At 49.4% G+C, this 20,892-nt stretch overlaps 1 long non-coding RNA gene across 1 annotated transcript in view; it reads left to right on the forward strand.

Annotated features, from left to right (window-relative positions):
* LOC137147832 (uncharacterized) overlaps window positions 1-20,892 on the forward strand; it is a 154,751-nt gene that overhangs the window by 117,408 nt on the left and 16,451 nt on the right. The gene's annotated exons all lie outside the window — the stretch shown is intronic.

A 20,892-nucleotide genomic window follows, 5' to 3' on the forward strand; every position in this document is an offset into this window, starting at 1 on the left:
TGAAGATGGCAGAAAGGGAAGTACTGTTAACTTAAGGCCTGGATTTTACAAAACCAAAAAGCCCAGGGTCTGTGCAGCTGTCACAGTTGCATGTGCAAGGAGCCAGTGAGGTATATTCAGGAATGATGCCACACGGCAATCAGGGCGTGTGATTGCAGCCCATGTAGACGTATCTGAGCGAGCTTCAATGTAGCTAGTTCAGGTACCAACACCAGTGACCCTACGGCAGTACAGGCTTCCAAAGCCCACGGGGGACCCTCCAATAACCCGAAGCCAAGGCTGCACTGGTATTGGTCCATAAGCTGGCTCCAGTATGTCTACACATGCTGCAGTTACACCTCCTGAACGCAGTGTAGACATGTCCCCAGTGTAGCAAATGCAAGGCTCACTGCCTGGGCCTGGAACCTTGGTTGTTTAACCCCAGAAAGAAGGACTCTACCTCTCGAGCTAAAGGTGCTGTCCTGTGTGCGGTACCAGTAGTATGTCCTTTATCCTTCCTAGGGACCAGCCCCTACAGGAGAATGACATGGACTCTCTCTGTCTCTGCCCACATTCGACATTCCCTGATTTTGGCTGTTTATATTCTAGCCTGAATGTAACTGACATGTATACATTTGTACTGGGGGAAGGGGTCGTTTGTTAATTTGTTAATTAACTATCAGCCGGAAAATCATTAACCTTTCGAAGTAAAACGATGATCTCTCCAGCCTTGGGCTAGAGATCGGGAGAAAAGTTTGCTGCCTTTGAAATCTGTTTAAAAATGCATCTGCTTTGGTGGATCTCCGTAATTCCGAATTTAGAAACATGTGGAGAGAAAGATTAAAGGGTGGGGTACGCAGAGGTTAGAGCGAGATTGGGTGTCAGGGCACTTGGGTTCTATTCCTGACCTTGCAGCTGACACACTGTGTGGGTGAGTCACCTAATCTCTGTCTGACCCAGTTCTCCCTGACCATGCTTTCTTCTCTTGGGATTTGAAAAGGTTAATTGAGTTACGCCTTTGAAGTGCTCCTGACTGCCCTGGCTATTCCAGGGGAGCTGGGGAGGGGCTGTGCACACTTGTTTGTTATGGTAGCACTGCCCGCAGAGGGTTGGCTGGACAAGCCTGTTTGTTATTGCACAGCTGTTTTGCGGAAGCGAGGCAGCAGAGAGAGAAACCCATTGAATTTCTTATTGTAGGGTTGGTCAGGAGGGCCCCTCCTGCTGTGTGTGTTTGTTTACGCGAGAGAGCATTGAAAGTATTTTGTTTGGGAAAGGGGGAAAGATGCTGTGTTAAAAACTAGGGGGCAAATGAGAACAGGTAAAGGAGGAGCGGCGACGTGACTCTTGGGGTGAGTTTGTTGTCTTCAGTGTGTGTGTGTCTGTGGTGTGCTTGCTGCTTGACTGGTGTATATCGTGTGGTCTGTTTGGTCAGGGGACCGTGTGCTGAGCCTAGTGGCCTGCTAGGCAAGGCTGAGGGCTTCTTAACAAGGCTTCGATCCTTTTAGCATCCGTCAACTCTAAGCCAGGGGGCAGGGCTACTCCAGGAGAACAGGGGTTGAAAAAGCCCACTCCTAAGTGACCAGAGGAGCTTTGCGAGGGAGTTGAGTGGGAGAGTGGGGGATGGGGGATAAATACACTTCATTAACATTCTTTAAACTAGAGGCAGTACCCCCCCAACTATAGTAAAGAACAGAATTATCAGACACAGAAGTGAATATGATTGGTTGGGGAAGAGTCAACATGGCTTTTCTAAAGGGAAATCACGCCTCACCAATCTACTAGAATTGTTTGCGGGGGTCAACAAGCATGTGGACAAGGGTGATCCAGTGGATATAGTGTACTTAGATTTTTAGAAAACCTTTGACAAGGTCCTCACCAAAGGCTCTTAAGCAAAGTAAGCGGTCCTGGGATAAGAGGGAAGGTCCTCTCCTGGATCAGTAATTGCTTAAAAGATAGGAAACAAAGGGTAGGAATAAATGGTCAGTTTTCAGTATGGGAAGACATAAATAGTGGTGTCCCCCAGGGGTCTGTGCTGGGACCAGCACTGTTCAACATATTCATAAATGATCTGGAAAAAGGGTAAACAGTGAGGTGGCAAAATTTGCAGATGATACCAAACTACTCGAGATAGTTAAGTTCAAAGCAGACAGCGAAGAGTTACAAAGGGATCTCACAGAACAGGGTGACTGGGCAACAAAATGGCAGATGAAATTCAATGTTGATAAATGCAAAGTAATGCACATTGGAAAACATAATCCCACTGTACATATAAAATGATGGGGTCTAAATTAGCTGTTAGCACTCAAGATCTTGGAGTCACTGTGGATCATTCTCTGAAAACATCCACTCAATGTGCAGCAGCAGCAGCCAAAAAAGCTAACAGAATGTTGGCAATCATGAGGAAAGGGATAGATAATAAGAGAAAATATCGTATTGCCTCTTTATTAATCCATGGTACACCCACATCTGGAATACTGCGTGCAGATCTGGCTGCCACATCTCAAAAAAGATACATTGGAATTGAAAAAGGTACAGAAAAGAGCAACTAAAATGATTAGGGGGATTGAAAAGCTTCCATATGAGGAGAGATTAATAAAACTGGGACTTTTCAGCTTGGAAAAGAGACGACTAAGGGGGTTATAATAGAGGTCTATAAACTCATGACTGGTGTGGAGAAAGTAAATAAGGAAGTGTCCTTTACTCCTCATAACACAAAAACTAGGGGTCACCAAAAGAAATTAATAGGCAGCCGGTTTAAAATGAACAAAAGGAAGTATTTCTTCATGCAATGCGCCGTCATCCTGTGGAACTCCTTGCCAAAGGATGTTGTGAAGACCAAGACTATAACAGGGTTCAAAAAAGAACTAGATCAGTTTACGGAGGAAGGTTCATCAATGGCTATTAGCCAGGATGGGTAGGGATGAGGCAAATTTTATCCAATGTCCTCATGGGCCTGGGCTATGCGGAAAGGGGATGGTTGCAAGTTCCAGGCACGCGGCAGTTCGGGGGGATGACACTACAAGGGATGCAGGGGATTCCTGATAATTTCCTCCATCCTCTCATTGTGAGGAATGGACCCACTGGTAAGCTACGCCGTTGCGGCTCTGCTGGGCAGGGATTGGGGCAGGACTTATGGAGACCATGTCTGGTATGAGCACCACCTGCAAACTGCAGAGTCCACCTCTGAACAGGGATCCTTTCCTGCCACTAAGCAGCAGGTATGTAGGATGCTGGGCTGGTGGCGCCATCTGCAGATCCACAAGCTGTTCCCCTCCCTCCCTGCCGAGAGGGGGTGCAAAGGCTGCTCGGCCGGTGTCAGAGCAGCCCCAGAGCAGCTCCATTGCATTAGAGTGGCTTGGTGTGGCAGAATTCCTTCCTCTGCCTGGCTGTTGTTGTGTGCTGGGGCCAGGATCAGACCTGTGTTTGTGCTGTGTGAGGTTCTTGGCCTGCAGATTCAGGAAGAAAACCCAGCTGCAGTCCTAATAGATTCATGCCCGGTAGGTTTCCCTTGCAATGTAAGAGCGGGAAGCTGAGTGAACTGTCAAAGAAAGCTTTGAATCTGCAGGGAGTTGATGGGTAAGCCTGGTGCAAAGCCGCTTCCTCTCCACGGGTGAGTGGGCAAGTAGATTTCTCAAGCCCTGGGTTTAGCACAGAGTGTGAGTGGAAGAAAAATCTCAGACTTTCCAATCTGTCACCTTACCATAGACTAGATATGCTGGAGGGAGACTGGAAAAAAAAGCTGTCGGATGCACCATCTACTGGATTTTGAGGGTCTGGGTAAGAATTCTGGGCCACTGAAACCTACGCCAACAGATACACGTTCAAAGGAGAACCAGTTGAAATCAGCAGGCGTTTTGCCGTTGACTTGAACGGGGGCACGATCAGTCGCTAAGTCTGTTAGAAGAATGAGGCTGTCTGGGACTCTCCTAACAGCAGAGGAAGCAGAAGAAGCAGACATCCACAGTGAAAGCCGTGATGGGGAAGGAGGTTTAAATCTATTTATGGCGCGCAAGGGGCTAATGTCATGCGACTATGGCAGCTGAGTGGTGTAAGATCAGTGGTGTAGCACAGCGACTCTGCTCAGCTAGTGAGCCTGGTGCAATAAGTTCAATGAACAGAGAGGGAAGAAATCACCCTGGAGTGTAATGCCGTCCACCCTATATTTAAAGGGACACAGAAGGAGTTTTTCTAAATGACATCTTTGCTCACTGCTGCAACCTGTGGAAATGAACTGGCTTCTTACCCAACGGTATCTGGAGGTGCTTAGAAAATTCACCCATATTCCAGAGGATAAATACATGACGACAATATTATTATTACTATTGATTTCTATGGCAGTAGCACCCAAGATCGAGGCCACATTGTGCTCGGTGCTGTATCAATATATATAGAAAGATGCCCTGCAGAGCTTATCAATTATTAAATGATCTCTCACTATATCAAGTGAGTTTTTTTTAACCAAACCCCGTTAGCCTGAAAGTGCACGTGACATCAGACTCCCATTCAGATCCCAAAACCTTGGAAAACCAATGTTGAGCTGAAAAGTATTTTAAGACTCAGCTCAGCCTGGAGGGAAATAGTGTAAATGGCCCTAGCTCCACTGAAGTTATTGCTGAGTTCCACCAGCTGAAGACTTGGCAGAAAGGGTCTTTCAAAGGACAGGGATCTCTGAAAAGCACCATTTTTTTGCTCTGATACAGGTGTTCAGAAAGGCAATTTGTTCAGTTTGCCCAGCAGATGTTGGGCAGCTGCCAGGCTTTCACCCCCTGAGATATTGATGACAAGGATGTTGAAAGTCCAGGAGCAGACATCGTTGGAGCAATGTATATAATGTGGGTTTAAGGAATCTGGAGATAAATGCTACTTTTTATATGAAAAAGGAGGACGTCTTGGAAGGCTCGGAGGGGAAGCTGAATCGTAACCTGTGTTTGAGTGGAAACGTGTCTAGGATGCAGAATGTTTTCCATAACACAGGCTGGTTTGTGTGGGTTCACCTGGGCAGGAAGTGCCGGGGTAAAGCGATACCCCACAAAGCGCAGGGCTACTTCTCCGACACCCCCTTTCCTAAATCTGATAGCTGCGGGCGATGGTTAATGAGATAAACATCCGCTTTGCAGCAGCTCCTGTGTGCAGGCCACATGTGTGAAAATGATCAGTTGTGGCACTTCAGCAGAGAGTGAAGGAAGCATAACGGGCCAAAGTCTCCTCCTGGTGCAAATCCGGAGTCACTCCACGCACGTCACAGGAGTTGCTCCGAGTTTGCACCGGTGTCACTGGGTGCTGAATTTACCCCTTTCTGCTCTTTTTTATCGTCTCCTGAAACTTTGTGGTGTTTTGACACTTCCAGCTTTGCTCCCAGGGAGAATCAGCAAATTCAGAGACGCCCACAGAACTAGTGATCTGGAACAGCTATTAGGTGGTTACAATATCTGTTCACTGCTGATCTGGGCAAGCTATGAAATTATGAGCTAATGAGAGACCCCACTGCCAATCCTCTGATCTACCCAGCCCCCTAATAATGTCTTACTGTACATTCAGGATCTGGAGTTTGGAGGTGACACTAAGCTAGGTGGAGTGGTAGATACCCTGGAAGGTAGGGATAGGATACAGAGGGACCTAGACAAATTGGAGGATTGGACCAAAAGAAATCTGATGAGGTTTAACAAGGACAAGTGCAGAGTCCTCCACTTAGGATGGAAGAATCCCATGCACAGCTACAGAATGGGGACCGACGGGCTAGGCAGCAGTTCTGCAGAAAAGGACCTGGGGGTAACAGTGGATAAGAAGCTGGATATGAGTCAGCAGTGTGCCCTGGTTGCCAAGAAGGCTAATGGCATATTGGGCTGCATTAGGAGGGGCATTGCCAGCAGATTGAGGGAAGTGATTCTTCCCCTCTATTCGACATTGGTGAGGCCGCATTTAGAGTATTGTGTCCAGTTTTGGGCCCCCCACTACAAAAAGGATGTGGAGAAGTTGGAGAGAGTCCAGCAGACGGCAACAAAAATGATGAGGGGGCTGGAGCACAAGACTTATGAGGAGAGGCTGAGGGAACTAGGCTTGTTAGTCTGCAGAAGAGAAGAATGAGGGGGGATTTGATAGCAGCTTTGAACTACCTGAAAGGGGGTTCCAGGGAGGATGGAGCTAGTCTGTTCTCAGTGGTGGCAGATGACAGAACAAGGAGCAATGGTCTCAAGTTGCAGTGGGGGAGGTCTAGGTTGGCTATTAGGAAAAGGTTTTTCACTAGGAGGGTGGTGAAGCACTGGAATGGGTTATCTAGGGAGGTGATGGAATCTCCATCCTTAGAGGTTTTTAAGGTGCGGCTTGACAAAGCCCTGGCTGGGATGGTTGAGCTGAGGTTAGTCCTGCTGTGAGCAGGGGGTTGGACTAGATGATCTCCTGAGGTCCCTTCCAACACTAATCTTCTATGATTCTATCATCTTATTTTCAAACTCTAGGCTCCGTTTCTTCAGGTGCAAGTAACTGCAGCTGCAGTTTTGTGCTCTCGATACACCAGCGTATGGTCACCTATATGTCCGTGGGCCTAACCCAATGTGCACTGAAGAGTCCATTGGCTCCAGTGACCATGGGTCACGCGTCAACCAGCCAATCATGGATTTAGACATCTAAGTGTCCTAATTTGTGGAGGGGGGATTGCACCCATATGTATTTTGCACATAATCTTGCACCCGCAAAAGTAGACGCCAGGTGAGGCCAGGCTGAAAACTTGGTTCTTAATAGCACCCTTGGAATAAATACAGATCCGAAGACCTTTGGAACAGTCCCAAACCAATGGGAGTGGAAGACATTTAGCCTGTTGTCGGGGTTGGAAAATGTAACAACACGTTTTGGTTTTTATGGGAAATAATCTAAATCCCAGCCCTTGTTACTTCCCATCTCCCCACAGTCTGAGGTTGTGTGACGTTTCTGGGGAAGTCCACGGCTGCAGTTACTCCACTGGAGTCAGAGATGTGCCCAGGAGAAAAACTTTGTGCATTGGGTAACGGTTGGTGACTCAGCAAATAGGCATGTCCTGGCTAATATTTGCAGGGACTCCTCTAGTAGGGCACTTGCCTCTTAAAGATTGTTGTGTGACGTTTAAACTTCATTGGATCGCCAGGTGAGGTAAAAACCACATTGTTCTGTGAATTCATTGTCAGACTCTGCTGACTCAACAGCGCTACACTGCCGGCCAATATAAACAGTTTCTGGTGTCCATTATATTAGGGATTGTCCAGATGCTTTTTTCTGGGAAGGAAGACAACCCAGGGTCAGAGATCACTGCTTGTGCTGTGGTTAGAGCTGGATGATGATTTTGAATGAGCATTCTTGGTTGAAAAATGGCCTTTTTTACAAAAACAGGAATCTTCGCAAGTTTGCATTTTGGAAATTCGTCATTTTTCTGACCCAACCAGACTCCAAAAAAACTTTTCCTGAGGTTTTGGGATTGTTTTTTTTATCCTCCGCCGTATCCTTCTTTTCAGTGGCAAAAGGGAAATGGGGGAGAAAAGGGAGAAAAAGACCCTGAAAAACAAACATTTTGAAACCTTTCCATAAAAACGTTTTGAATCAACCTAAAATAGATCTTTGCTTGAAAACCTGGGGAATTACATTTAAAAAAAAATATATATATATATATATATATATATATATATATATATAGTCAGCCTGAACTCTCTGCCATTTCCCCATCAGCTCTAGCCATGGTTTGTGTGGCAAGGACAAATGTCCTCTTGGAATTTGGCAGAGGCCACCATCCTCAGATTCCTTTTCAGGTCATCTCGGGTCTCCTCATCATCAGAGAGTCTAATAACTGGATGCAGGTGCTTCTTGAGTGGGGTGAAAATCTTGGCAAGCCTGAGTGGAAGTGAGTACTCCATCTTTAACGTAATCCCAAACATCAGTGTCCTTAGGGTGACATCTGCAGAAGGACCAACATTTTGTACAGCCTGCTGGGATATTCTGAGTAGGGAAGGTGCTGCACAAAACCCTTGCTCTGTTCTCTTGCATCTTCAGAGCTTTGTCTGGACTAAGAAAAGCAGTTCCATGTATTGTGCGTGTGGTGGAGCTGTGTCCTGACCAGAAAGGCATTGCAAGGGGTGGAGGGTGGCACGGGGGACTGGAGATGCATTGCAGAGCCTTTCACCGCTAAGTCGCTGGTTCAGCCTACGTAAGCAACAGAAGTGACTGCAGGTGGAGGCTGCGAAGTAGCCTGGGTTGCAGTTCTCTGTGGACAAGTGTCCCTCTTGCCATGTCTCTGGCGCTCCTTTGTGGGTGACTGAGCTGCTTTCTCATGCCTAAGGGCATGCCCTGCAGAAAAGGGCTGGAATATGTTGGCGTGGAGAACCTGCTGCGGCTACACCGCCCTGGTTGTGCGCTAAGGAGAGAGGATGTCAGTCTCCAGGGCTGTCACTCAAACGCCGGAGGAGACTGCTGATATTAGCACCCAGGCTCAGTTCCCAGTGCTGGCCAAGAGAGAGGCTGTCACATCGCACGCAGTTTGGTGGCTGTCCTTGAGGAGAGCAGGTTGGCTTCCAGATCCCTTTTGTTTGTGGGGGGGGGGAGGGCGGGGAGGTTGGCATAGTTTCTCTTCTCGTGGCTGCCGGAGTCGGACTCGTGCAGGCTGACTGGCATGGAACTCCCTTCACAGGGACAGAGGAGCACCGGCCACTGCCAGCTTTTGCCCATCCCGAAGGCCTGAGGCATTGTCATAGAGCAAACACCACCAGGGCCACCTCTATGCTGAAATAACACGCCGCCCACCATGCTACTGCCCAAGGGATGTCCTTCCCAGTGGGACCAGTTGCTCACTAAAAGACCATTGTTTGGTTCACCTCCTCCTTCTCCACCGGGGCAAATGCTTTCCTGCAAAGAGGAGGAGATTTCCAAGACCAGAAGGTTGCCAGAACCACGCAGACAGCCTGCGGGCTGCCCTTCCTCTCCCCTGTTGTAATCTCCAGCTGGAAGATATGGGGGTGGTTGCATGCAGGCAGAAGTTACAGGCATTACGGCAGTATCCTTAGCTCAGAGCTGATCTTACTTCATCAGTGTCTTTAAAAGCTGAAGAGTAATACGCCGAGGGAGTGGGGAATATTCTAAGATGAGTAATATTCTATTTGACCTGGGTTCCGGCCTTAAGAACAGTGATCTTTAACACAGCTGGGGTCCGTTGCCCTAATTTCCAGCTCAGCGGGCCAGAGCAGAGAGACAGCACGGTACTCAAAATACTTTTCCACCTCGCGTCGCAGGAGCGAAAGGAAAATATTTGCACAATGCCTTTCTTCAGCCCTCCGCAATATCCCATTTTCATTTTCTGAACTGATGAAAGAAAAGTCCGCGGGAGCGGGAAGGGTATTTCATCCCAGGGCATTTCTCTGGAGAAACGACCTCCTCACCAGACAGAGGCCAGGTTTGTCTAGTTGGATGAACATTGGCCTTATTCACTCACGTTTACTTACGGAGGGTGCCTGTTTTTTAAGAAACAAAAAACACAGGCATCCACTGAGTTTCCCTCGCCCAGGGTTCGTGGGGCCAGGCTGTCCTGTAACCTGCCATTGTTGGGAGACAGTGATCTTATGAAAGGCCTGGTCTATGCTTGCCCTGGCTGGGAGCTGGCAGCCCTCGCAGTTTATGAAGTGTGTGTTCATTCCGCGGCTGCCGTTGCGGTGAGAGATGTTTTCCCAGGCACATCTGCCGTCCACGCTTTCTGTCACTGAAGAATGAGGCGAGAAGGGTGAGTGGAATCCTTCCCCAAAGGACAGAGGAAGCCGGCCTAATTACTGCCCCTACGCCAGCCTGTCGCATTTTCTGTTGGAGACATTGGCTGCCTTTCTGTTAATGATTGGGTTCCGTGCAGTGGGAATCAGCGAAAAGGCAGCCTGGAGCCTTGCAGAGTTCTTCATGTGACGGTGGCTGTGCTTTCCAGGGCGTGGCTGAAGGAGATCCATCCCCCAAAGTGATGGCTCTTGTGCATTTTCAAGGTTAATTTAAATCACCAAGTGCAAAAGACACGTCCTCCTACTCCCCATGACCTCATTCATCTCCACAGATCTGCAGACAAAGGACTGGAGCAGGGAGGGCTGTAATAGGGCAGCCATTACTAGGTGAGGCTTGTTTTCCAATTGGCCCTTCACCACTTAATCCGGCTGGGCTATCACATGCTAAGGCATCCAGCATTGCTTTATGCATGTACCTGAAATACACCGGCTTGCTGCCGGCCACCTCTGCGTTGTTCTCATGATGTTCCAGTCTCCCACATGATCACGGAGATAGCAGTTTCCCCCTCCATGGTGTGTTTACCCCACTGTTTCTCCAGGGGGAAACACACCCTCCCTTTGCACAGACTAAAGCATTTGAGCCCTAACAGCACCCACCTCCAGATCTAAGCGTCTCCAGAATGTCCTGGGGAAAAGGGAACAATTCACCCCGTTGGAGAGTTTCCACAACGGGGTTTCTGCCTTGGCTTTGTGACTGTGACAGGAATGCACCTGGTAAATTGTAGGTTTCCTGCAACGTTTTCTGTTAGGAGGCAGTGTGGTCTAGTGGATAGAGCGTGGGGTTGGAACTCAAGACCCCTGGCTCTGCCACTGACTTGTTGGGTGACCTTGGCCTAGTCCCTTCCTCTCTCTGTGACTTTTTTACCCTTCTGCCTTTTGACTGTCTTGTCTGCTGGGGCAGGGACTGTCTCTTACTGTGCGTATGGCACAGTGCTTAGCACAGTGAGGTCCTGACTGAGATCAGGTGGCCATCATAACATTAGTAGTGGAAGCACATAGTCCAATAGTAACAGTCATTTATAGCAGACGTTGCTCTGACTAGAGATGGGCAAACCTCAGCAGGTTCCCTTGAGAAAAGCAAGGAGGGGCTGGCAGCCCCCCACTCCCAGCCAGAGCAGGTTGCTCTCGTGGGATTTCTGGAATCACCCTACCTGCGTCTGGCTAGGCCAGAAGTGCCGCGAGAGCCACCTTCCCGGAGAGGTTTAGGCCCTGGCTGTCGAAGGTGGGACAAGATGGTGCAGGAGCCGCCTGTAAAAATGAAATGGAACTGTTCTGAAGCTGCAGAGAGGTTTGTGTTGGGATCCAGAAATGGGGGAAAGTTTGCTTCCCACTGGGTTCCCTTGTTCCTAACCCGTGCGGTGCGCGGTGCCTTCTCAAAGCATTTGTCATTGGATCTGTTGTAATGAAGCGGACAGAGCATTGATGCAGGGCTAGCCCCTGGATAGTCAGACAGGCACGCCAGTGTGTCATAGGCTCTGTATTGCTAACAGCTAATTCTTTAGTCGGGTAAGCAGGTTCTGGGCTCTTGCAGGAGGGGGATCTGGGTTTTAGACTCTGTGTCACCATGAAGGGCCGAGCGGCCATGCTCGACAGGCCGTTGACAATCACCAAGTCCTGGGTAGCCCCAGGTGTGTTCTAATATAGTCAAACTTTGGTAATTTGGAGAGAAAAATTGCAGGCGACTCAGCCTATTTATCACATCTCTCCTGTTCCTTGAGATACTCATGAGAAACAAGGGTATTGCTAGGGAGAACCAGCCAGCTGGGACATTTTCTTTGGGTTCTGCCTCCTGGCGTGATGCCACGGCAGCTGCTATCGGCAGAAGTGCATGCGCGGCTCGTCCCCTTGCCTGCACGCCACTGTGCTGCTGGCAGGGTGCTCTCAGAGAGCCCCCCTCCGCTCTGCGACTAACTCCTCCACCGGTTCTGCCGCACCCTGCATTCACTGCCCTTCCCAGATAGACCCAGGGGGCGGAGGAGATGTGCTGCAGCAGGGTTCAGAGGGGATGGCTGGGAACAGTTCTGGGCTGGCATAAAGCCAATCAGTAAATGCTTTCGCTTAGTCACTGCTTGGAGTTTTCTGCATGTGCATGGCCTACGATTAGTGTCTTTAGGCACAGTTAAATAAATAGAGGAGTGGGGCTCTAGCCCGCTCGGAGCAGGGAGGTGATACTTCCCTCTCTGGGGCTCCTGCACTGCTCTGTTCGTGCCTGGGAACCCCATCACCGCAGAGAGATGGACAGACTGACTGACGGGAGGGAGCTTGGACAAGGGCGGAAAAGGGAGACATTTTGGCTGCCACCCTTCCTGGCCGCGAGAGCGAGTGTTTGCGCTGCACCGCGGGGGAAGCACCCGCGGCTCGGCACATTTTAAACCAATGTGGACCAAACACTCGTGCAGCGTTTCTCAGATGTGGCCGCCAGTGGATTTGTTGTATGGCCACCACAGCCTCCAAAGCATGGGCAGAAACTGGGGGGGAGCAAAACAACGGCCCCTCCCTGCAGCGCTCCGCTGTTGCTCCTGAATAGCTGTTACCAAGGGCCGCAAAATGCGCCGCCTTGATGTTTGCGCTGGTGCCGACAGCAGGGATGGGCGCCTCCTCGCGGGCTCCGGGCAGTGCTCTGGAGGCAGCGTCGGAGGTGGCTGCGGTGGTCAGTTGCTGGGGGCTCCCCTGGGCAGCTCCCCCAGTCCCAACCAGCCAGGACACGGGAAGCCTGGAACCCTGCAGGCGGCCGGTCAGTTCCCAACCCCCCTTCCCCGGGGTGGGATCTGGTGAAGGGCCGCGGGAGGCAAGGACGGAGAGACGGGTTTGTCAGAGGCCACCAAAAGTTTTGTTGGGAGAACCCCTGTGCCAGTGATTGCGTGACAGGGAAACAATCCTACGTCGACTGGGAGCGGCTTAGGAAACCTTGGCCTTCCAAAATCCTGTCTGAGGATGGTCTGTCACTTTTTCACATTAGGGGAAGGACACTGCAGACAAATGAAAACAAAGGACCACATTTTTTTCAAGCAGTGGAGTCTACTTTGCACATGCAAAAATGCCCACACATTTGCACGCTCCATTTGCTCACGCAGTCTGTTGCACTGGTTCATGCAAAAGGCTAGTTTGGCATTTGCCCCACCATTTCCACACCACATGCAATTTTAAGCATCCTGTTGTCCATGCAGCTTTGTACGCAGACCTTGGTCCTCACATTTGTTAAGGGTCAGCTCCCTACTCTGATCTGCCAGGCTGGGCTTCCCGCAGCTCTGAGGCAGGGTATGTCCTGCCCTCAGGTTTCTCTTCACTAAGCTGGAGATTTGGCAGCTTTTTGGTTTGTGTCCAGGAGACAAAAGGGCTGGTGGTGTGTTTCCATTGCATCACGACATCCACTAACCGACTCCCCCCATGGTGCCCAGAGCCTGCTTGCATAGCCCATGTCCTCCCAGAAGCCTTTGCAGGTCTCTCCTATTTCAACTCAAGGGCTGTATGTTTTATTTCAGAGTGAAGCCTCTCTTGAAAAGCTGCTCTGAGGCCCACTCCATGCAGCGGTGTGGGGATATAAATACTGGCCAGTGGCTTTCAGTCCTCACTCTAGTGCACTCAGGGCTTCCGCAGATTTCGCTTCAGCTGGAAAGCTTCCCAGGTCTTTGGGGAAGGGTCCTCTTGAATAGGTATAGCAGAGAGCTCCTTGCCCAGACATACGGATGAGAAAAAGGGCAAGGAAGAGATTCATGCCCACGTCCATGGCTGTATGGCAGAGGGAGGAGTTTAGAACTAGGTGGGACAAAGCCCTAGAGAATATGCCCTGCAGCATCCTGTCACAGTCGCGGATGGACCAGCTAGTTACAAAAATTCCTTTCCCATCTCCAACTGCTGGATGGGAATCTCAGACAGGGGTAGGGGATCTGAACTTGGACTCCACGCCCCGCAGTCTAGAGTGGCAGGAGGCAAAAAGGAGGGCGGTGTGTTTTCATTGCATCGTGACACGCTCGGGCAGTTAGCTTCCTGATCCAAGCTAAATTCAGGATATTGGTGGGAGGTTTAACTTTGCAGGAGGAGATGAAGGGACCAGGGCCGAGGGAACGGGCAGCAGCCCTAAGGGAAACATGAATAGTCCAGACTCAGCAACCCTTCCCTAGGCACCATAACTCCGCACTTTGCAACGCTCCCAGCAGAGAGCCAACTGGTGACACGGCCCAAGGATCCACCTCTATCTGCAGAGCAAACGGGACATGGCACAGAAGCAAGCAGTGATGATAAACGCCTGTGCCTTAATGAGCCAGGTGTTGTGGAGCTGATCCTTGCTGCTAAGGGTTTTTTCTTAACTCTTCCGCCTATAAAAAGCTGTGAATTCAGCAGGGAATATTATTTAGTGTGCTGGAAAGGATGCCGTCTGAGCTATTTACCAAGGGAAATTTTTCTTCAAACAAAGGGTCCAATTCTTCGCCGACTGCGGAAAGCCAAATCTGGTAGTTCTTTGAGTTGCCAGTGAGAAGACGGGGAATTGCATAAGAAGGAGATACTGCCTCCTTCACTTCATCAGACAGAATTCCCTTTGTTCCCGGGCATGTTCGCCTCTTCGTATTATGAGCTTGCTGCAGATACATCCTTCCATTTCGACCCAGTGCTTAACACACATACGATATCCCAAGTGAGTATTGTCCAAAGCGATCGATAGCACTTCCTGGTCTCCAGTTTGCCAAGGAATCCTGCAGACCTGGCATTTCATTCTTGCACCTCGTTACCCCAAAGTTCAGGACCATGCAACCGGCTGCATCTCATTCCTCTGGAGTTGGGGACGGCATTTTAGGGAACGGGAGGCCTTGCTATGGGCAAGTGGCATTGACAGAACAACAGGGAAATGTTTCAATCCGTATACAAACTGGGAAAATGGGGATTGGAGTCCTATATTTTTAAATTTAATAGAGAACAACATTTTTAAAAGGAGTAAATACACAGTAAATTAAGTGTCCAGACAGAAGCAGCATTAAAAACCTCTCTCTCTGCAAGCTGTGAAAACTGGCACGAATCCCCGTTTTCCAGCAATGACGTGTGTGAGGGTTTTTTGGGGGGAGGGAGGTTATCAGAATGTCTGTGTTCCAGTTACAGGTCACTGAGAGTCTAGGCAGTCTGGGAGAGCAGTGGGTCTCTCTCTTTCTCTCTCGTCTCCTCCAGCCATATGCTGGAGTCATCCTGGCTCATGCAGGAGGGGAAGAGATTTCATCATTTTGATCTGAATGCAGTGGGCTAGAAAAGAGACGAATACCTGCCTCGCCTAGTGTTCTCTGGCCTGCTCCAGGAGAAAAATGCTGCTTTTTTCCCCCATAAATCCTTTTGTGGCCGTTTTCTCAAATTACAATGTGTGCAATGGGAGTTTCTTTCCCAGCGCTATCCTGGCACTAGAAACATCTAGGGCTTTGCACATGAACAGCGTAGGAATAGGTGTCGTGTATTTGTGTGTGGCTCAAGCTGTGGAGACGCGTGCTTTCAGCTCTGCAGGTCCCTGGGTGTGTTGGCCAAGATAGTAGCTGTCACACACAGACACAGTCGGTGGAGTTACGCTGGTGTACAATGTTTGTAAGAGAAGAGTTTTACCCCTGGGATAAATTGAGGTATAGATATGTACGAATCTAAGGCCCCATCCTGTACAAACACGTAGTCAGAGACAGCCCCTGCCTCAAATTCTTTACAGAGTAAGCAGACAAGACGGACAAAGGGTGGGGTGGAAAACAGAGGGTAAGCGTCTTGTCCTGGGGGCGCATAGGATATTAGCAGCAAAGCCTGGAACAGAAGCTGTGTCTCTTGAATTGCAGTCCAGTGCGTTCTTCGCTACAGTGTTTCTCAACCTTTTTGATAACAGGGGCCAGTCTGCCGTCTTCCTAAACTGTGTCAGGGAGATCTCCGGGACTTAGCACCTTAGTAACTTACTTTCTTTCCCCTTTTAGGCCAGTTTGAGCTATGCAGTTGGAACCAGAGTGGCTCTTGAAGGGAAGGATTGAGAGCTTCTGGTTTCCATCAGGTCTGACCCCTCTTTTGGTCCTGACATAGATTCAGTGGCTACCCAGCAAAACCTGAATTAATGAGTCATTGCTATAATGCACAGTCCGGGGGGAGGGAGGAACCCTTTTAAAATGCAGACTGCAGAGCTGGCAGACAGCTGCTGTGGATTGCCACGTGCTTCCTCCGCCATCCGCGGACCACTGACATAGTATGCAGCTCTTCTCTGCGGCTGTCTGGACACACGACGTCCGCTCTCCGAGATGCCTCAGGAATTTTGGGTTGTTTGTTTATTGGGGAGCAGCTGCCGGTCAGAAATTAGGCAGCTTGGATCTGGAGTGTAAGAAGAAATCTGCCGCTTGTGTGTCTGGCCCCCAGCATCCCATAATCTCCCAGGCCCTACGTGCCAATAGGTGTAACAATGACTCCCTCTTATGTCATCCTTTTTGTCCATACAGCTCCAAGCACTTTACAAAGGAGGTCAGTATCGTGATCCCTGTTTTACAGATAGGTAAACTGAGGCACAGAACGGCTGAAGTGACTTGCCCAGGGTTAGCCAATGGGACTAGAACACAGCTCTCTGGGGGTTCTATCTAGGGCACTCTTCCACTAGGCTGTGTATCAATCAGAGGCCAGACAAGCTGCTTGTTCCAGTAAGAAATGGTGCACTTGAGTAATTAAAACCTGTCCTCCAATGTGACCTATGTCAACCTCCTGTATACCCCTAGCTGTGTGATTTCATTTCTCCCCTGCCTCCCCTCTAGTCTGTGTTGTACAGTAAGAGGCAGCAAAATAGTCGCTCTTTAAAAGGGGCCAGTGGAATCAAGAGATTAAAGCTACGGATGGGGAGTCAGGACCCTTGGGACACGTCTACACAGCAAAGCAAAGCCCACAGCACTGAGCCTCCATGCCCTGGTCAATTGTAAAACTAGCAGTGTATTGTTACTCTGGACCGGAGCCTGGGCTCTGAGACCTGGCAAGGGGAGAGGGTCTATGTCTACATGGCTATTTTTAGCCTCACAGTCCAAGCCCCAGGAGGCTGAGTCAATGGACCCAGGCGCTGAGACTTGGCACCGCCTGGTTTTCTGTGCAGTGTAGACATACCCTGGGGTTCAATTCCTGGCTCTTCCACTCGCTCACTGTGTAATATTGTGCAAGCTTCTGTTGCTGCTGCGTAATACGGGTGCGATTCGATCCATCTCACAGGAAAGATGCATGGTTCCTCGTTAGCTTTTGTATGACATGCAGCGATTGCCTGGCAGAAGGTGCTGAGCTCGTGTAACCCTGGGGGCTTACACTCCTGGAAATTTTAAGAATGAATCGGAGCAACTTTCTCCAGCCTAGACAGAACCATTACAACTCAGGTACAGACCCTGGAGGGAAAGTCCTTCTCTAATGGAAACCCTTAATTATCGTGAGCCCTACAGTTCAGCTCAGCACAAATCCTTTCGTATTTTGCACTTCTAATCTAGCTCGTGCCATAGGTGTCTTCCTATTTATATTCCGTATTACCGGAGTAGGACATCAGGCGGGAATTACGATTTCCCACAAAATCGCTCTTGCTGCCAGGGCCTGGGATAGCACTTCCCTTTGGATTGATAGAACTAAGAGCCTATTTGACCTGAATGGCTTGAAATTAAGGAAGGGGCTAGCCCCTGAAAGAGCCCATTTGAGGAGAGGCGCTGGATCCCGTTTGCAAGAATAGCCAAGCGGGTTATTTGCCCTCTCCCTAGAATCTCCTCCTTACATTAGATCCCTTTATAAAGTGAAATCTAAAGCGGGGACTCCATATTTAGACAGCTTTGGCTCCCTCTTCCGGAAGTCTGAATAAACTGCGTCACAGCCCATCTGTGAATTTATTTACACAACCACCTGGGTTTGGTGTTGGACCTGAATGGGTAGAAAGGAGCGGTTGTAGGGAAACGCCAAGTGTATGTTTGCATAGTTGAAATCTGAATGGTAAGTTCCACAGGGGCCACCGGCTACTTTTATCTCAGTTGTTCTATTATTATATTTAATCAGGAGAGGATTTTTATTTTTTTTAAATCTACTTTTCTTTTATATAGAACCAAATTATAATCACTTTTAATTGAAAAAAAAAAAAGCTGATAATATTCTGAACCAAATTTCTTGGAGATTAATTAACAGTGCAATAAATCCCCAAAGGAAGTGCTCATTAATCTTGCCTTCAGAAGCAAATTTCAGAAGAGAACTGATTTAAAACACTGCTAATAATTAGAGGAAAGTTGACAGCTGAACCCCCCACCCCACCCTAAATCTGGCAAAAGTCTTCTCCTATCAGATCCTGACTTAAACTAGTTCACACTAAAATAAGTGGCTTTCTTGCTGATGGTGGAAATCTTCTGATTAGAGAGGGAGAGAGTGCAAGGAATCTTTGGCACCAGCTGTGCAACTAGGTCTGGGACAAGACAGGGGACCTGTGGCTTGTTTATTCCCAGGGGGCTCACCCCTGGGGTCTGTGAGGACCTTAGGACAGCCCCCCTTTGGAGCTGGACTTTGGAACAGCCAAGGAGAAACAATCCTCCCCCAGATCAGAAGCCCTGCCCTGGACATGCTGGAATCAGAACGTTGCAGACGTCCAGCCCCGTTAGATGCATTCACTGCTGCCGCGAGTTCTGTACCAGGATACAGAATCCCACTGTTTTAATGAAAGATCCTGATAACCTAATGAAAGATCCTGATAATCAGGAGTTATAAGTATTTACTGAGACTCACTGCTGCATTGTAACGCACTGGTATTTCCACCTGACCCCCATCCATTCATCCTCTGGGCCCATATAGGACTCGAGAGCCACAGCCTTATCAGGCAAATCAGCTGCTTCCCTTTTCGGGTATGGGAGGGGCAGCCCATCAGCTGCACGTGTCGCTGGAGGAATCAGGACAGCTCTGTGTGTGTGTGTGGCTGGGGAAAGTGCCTTTGCCTGGGCTAGCCCATTGCCAGGTGATTGCCGTGCTGCAGCTGTGCTTCCTGAATGCGTCAGTTCAGCATCCCAGCATTGGAGTAGCATAGGCTGATTTGATTGCATGGAAATGTTACCATGTAAACTACAACAATATTGGAACTGGAGATAAACCGCTTTGCTCCCACTACAGCAGTCTGATCTATCCACCCGCCTACCGATCCATCCACCCCTCGTAGCATCTGGGCACCTTCCATTTAAAATCAATTTCAATACCAAAGTCCCTAGTGGACTTCGTGGATCTCTGGCACTTCTCCCTGTCTGGGGTCAAAATGCTGGTTGGGGGCAGGGTTTTTGCTTCTGCCTTGTTGTTGCATTATTTCCTCTCTTTTGTTGGTGGTAGTGGTAGATTTGGGGGCTGAGGGGCTGTCAGCGGAGGACGACTGTATCATTTTAACTGAGCAGCGGGAACCATCAGGTCTGAGCAGTCAAAGCACAGACTGATTTCTTTTATATCTGGTTTATTGCCTCTAAGGAGGATGAGCTGAACAAGCTGGTGCAGAAAGACCATGCACAGCCAGGGAGATCCACATTCCCACCCTTTCTAACATGCCTCCAGCCTATATTCAGAGCTTTGGACTGTATGGATCGCAATGAGCCAATTAACGTCAGTGGGCAATATGTGTGTATTTATCCAAGAGCAGAATCTGCCCAAATTAATCTGGACAAGAGTCTGATCTCTATTACTCCAGCTCTTGATTTCAGTAGAGTTACTCTGGGTTTACATCGAGGGAAGTGAGGTCAGAATTTGTCCCTTGGCATTTGTATGTCGTTTACATCCTGTGAGTTAAACCGGCATAAATCAAGAATAACTCAACTGATTTCAGTAGTGTTGCTTGGGGGTTTAAACTGCACCCGGGTCTAAGTGACAGCAGGGTTAGCTCATGTGTCTTCATTTGAGTCTCCTACAGTGTGTTGTTTTGACCCAAAAACGCACTGCAGTGTGTCCCCCGGACATAAACGATTCTGGACAAATCACTTTTTACTGCCATTTTCCTTTGCTCTGATCTAGCATCTTTCTCTTGTCAGCAGGATCCTGCTGGAACTTCCTTACCCTTCGTAGTTCCGTAACGATCTCCTGCCTTTCTGTTGGATCGCAAACAAGTGCTTTGTCTTTGTGGCGGCTCAGGGGCCCCGCATTAGGTTTCTCTGCTGGGGTCAGCTGGGTTTCATCTTCTCTCTGCGTGGTGGGATTTATTACTGTGGAAATGGGGCCAGGGCATTAGCGAGCCTGAAAGTGTTAAGAAATAGACAAATATGCAGCACGTACATTGTCAGAGGGCTTTAGATTGAGTCAGGAGGGGGGACATGCCATTTGAGATACGGCAGAGCCAAACTGTTTCATCAACAGGGAAAGGAGGAAATGCCGTCTGCAGCTGATGAGCAAGGGAGGGAAGAGCCCTAGGCAAAAATGGGTGTGATCCTGCACGCCAAAGTCCAGTGCGGAGCAGAGCACAAAGAATAGGAGCAGCTCCGGGCTTGTTTTCATTGCTCATCAGTGAGTCTCCTGGTGCTGTCTTTCATGATTGTTGTTACCGAAAGTTACCGATCAAGGTTTGCGATCGATCTGGCAGCAAGTCTCGGTTATAGTCCCTAGCAGCGCACCAGCTGGCTCTCCAAACTCGTCCAGGGCCAGGTCTGGGCTGGCTTAGCTGGTCGGGCAGCATAAGGGTGATCTACAAAGGCACAGGGCCGACCACAAGACTTTAATGCCACTCACCCCACCCTGCTGCTGGCATAGCAGGGGAAAGGAGTCGCGGCCGGGATGCCCGTAGGGCAAGCTGATCCTTTTCTCCATTTCAGGCCTCTGTGTCTGTTATTCTGCAGCATGGGAGGACTGGTTCTGCGCAGAGCAGTGGCAGGATCGGTGGAGTGCAAAGGTGAGCACGACTAAGCTGCTGTGTGCTCGCAGAGCAGCCCAGAATATGGTCTGTAGTAACTGGCTACGCTATCCTCAGTCTCACCAACCAAGCCTCTGTTTCCTTTACTTACTGAAGGCAAGACAATGTCATTCGTGTGCTGGCCCATGCAGGGGCGATGCCTCCTAAAGATCCCCAGTATGTGCTGCGGATGCACCCCAGGCCATCCCTTAGCCTGCTTCTCTCCCGTCTCCTGGCTAGTGAAGGCAGGGAGCTGGGCGTTGCTGCTAAGACTTACGCCGTTGCAGGAGGAGCCTGGGC

Source organism: Emydura macquarii, unplaced genomic scaffold (genome assembly GCF_026122565.2).
Source record: "Emydura macquarii macquarii isolate MOO-44397 ecotype Brisbane River unplaced genomic scaffold, CSIRO-AGI_Emac_v2 contig_561, whole genome shotgun sequence".
Taxonomy (NCBI): domain Eukaryota; kingdom Metazoa; phylum Chordata; order Testudines; family Chelidae; genus Emydura; species Emydura macquarii.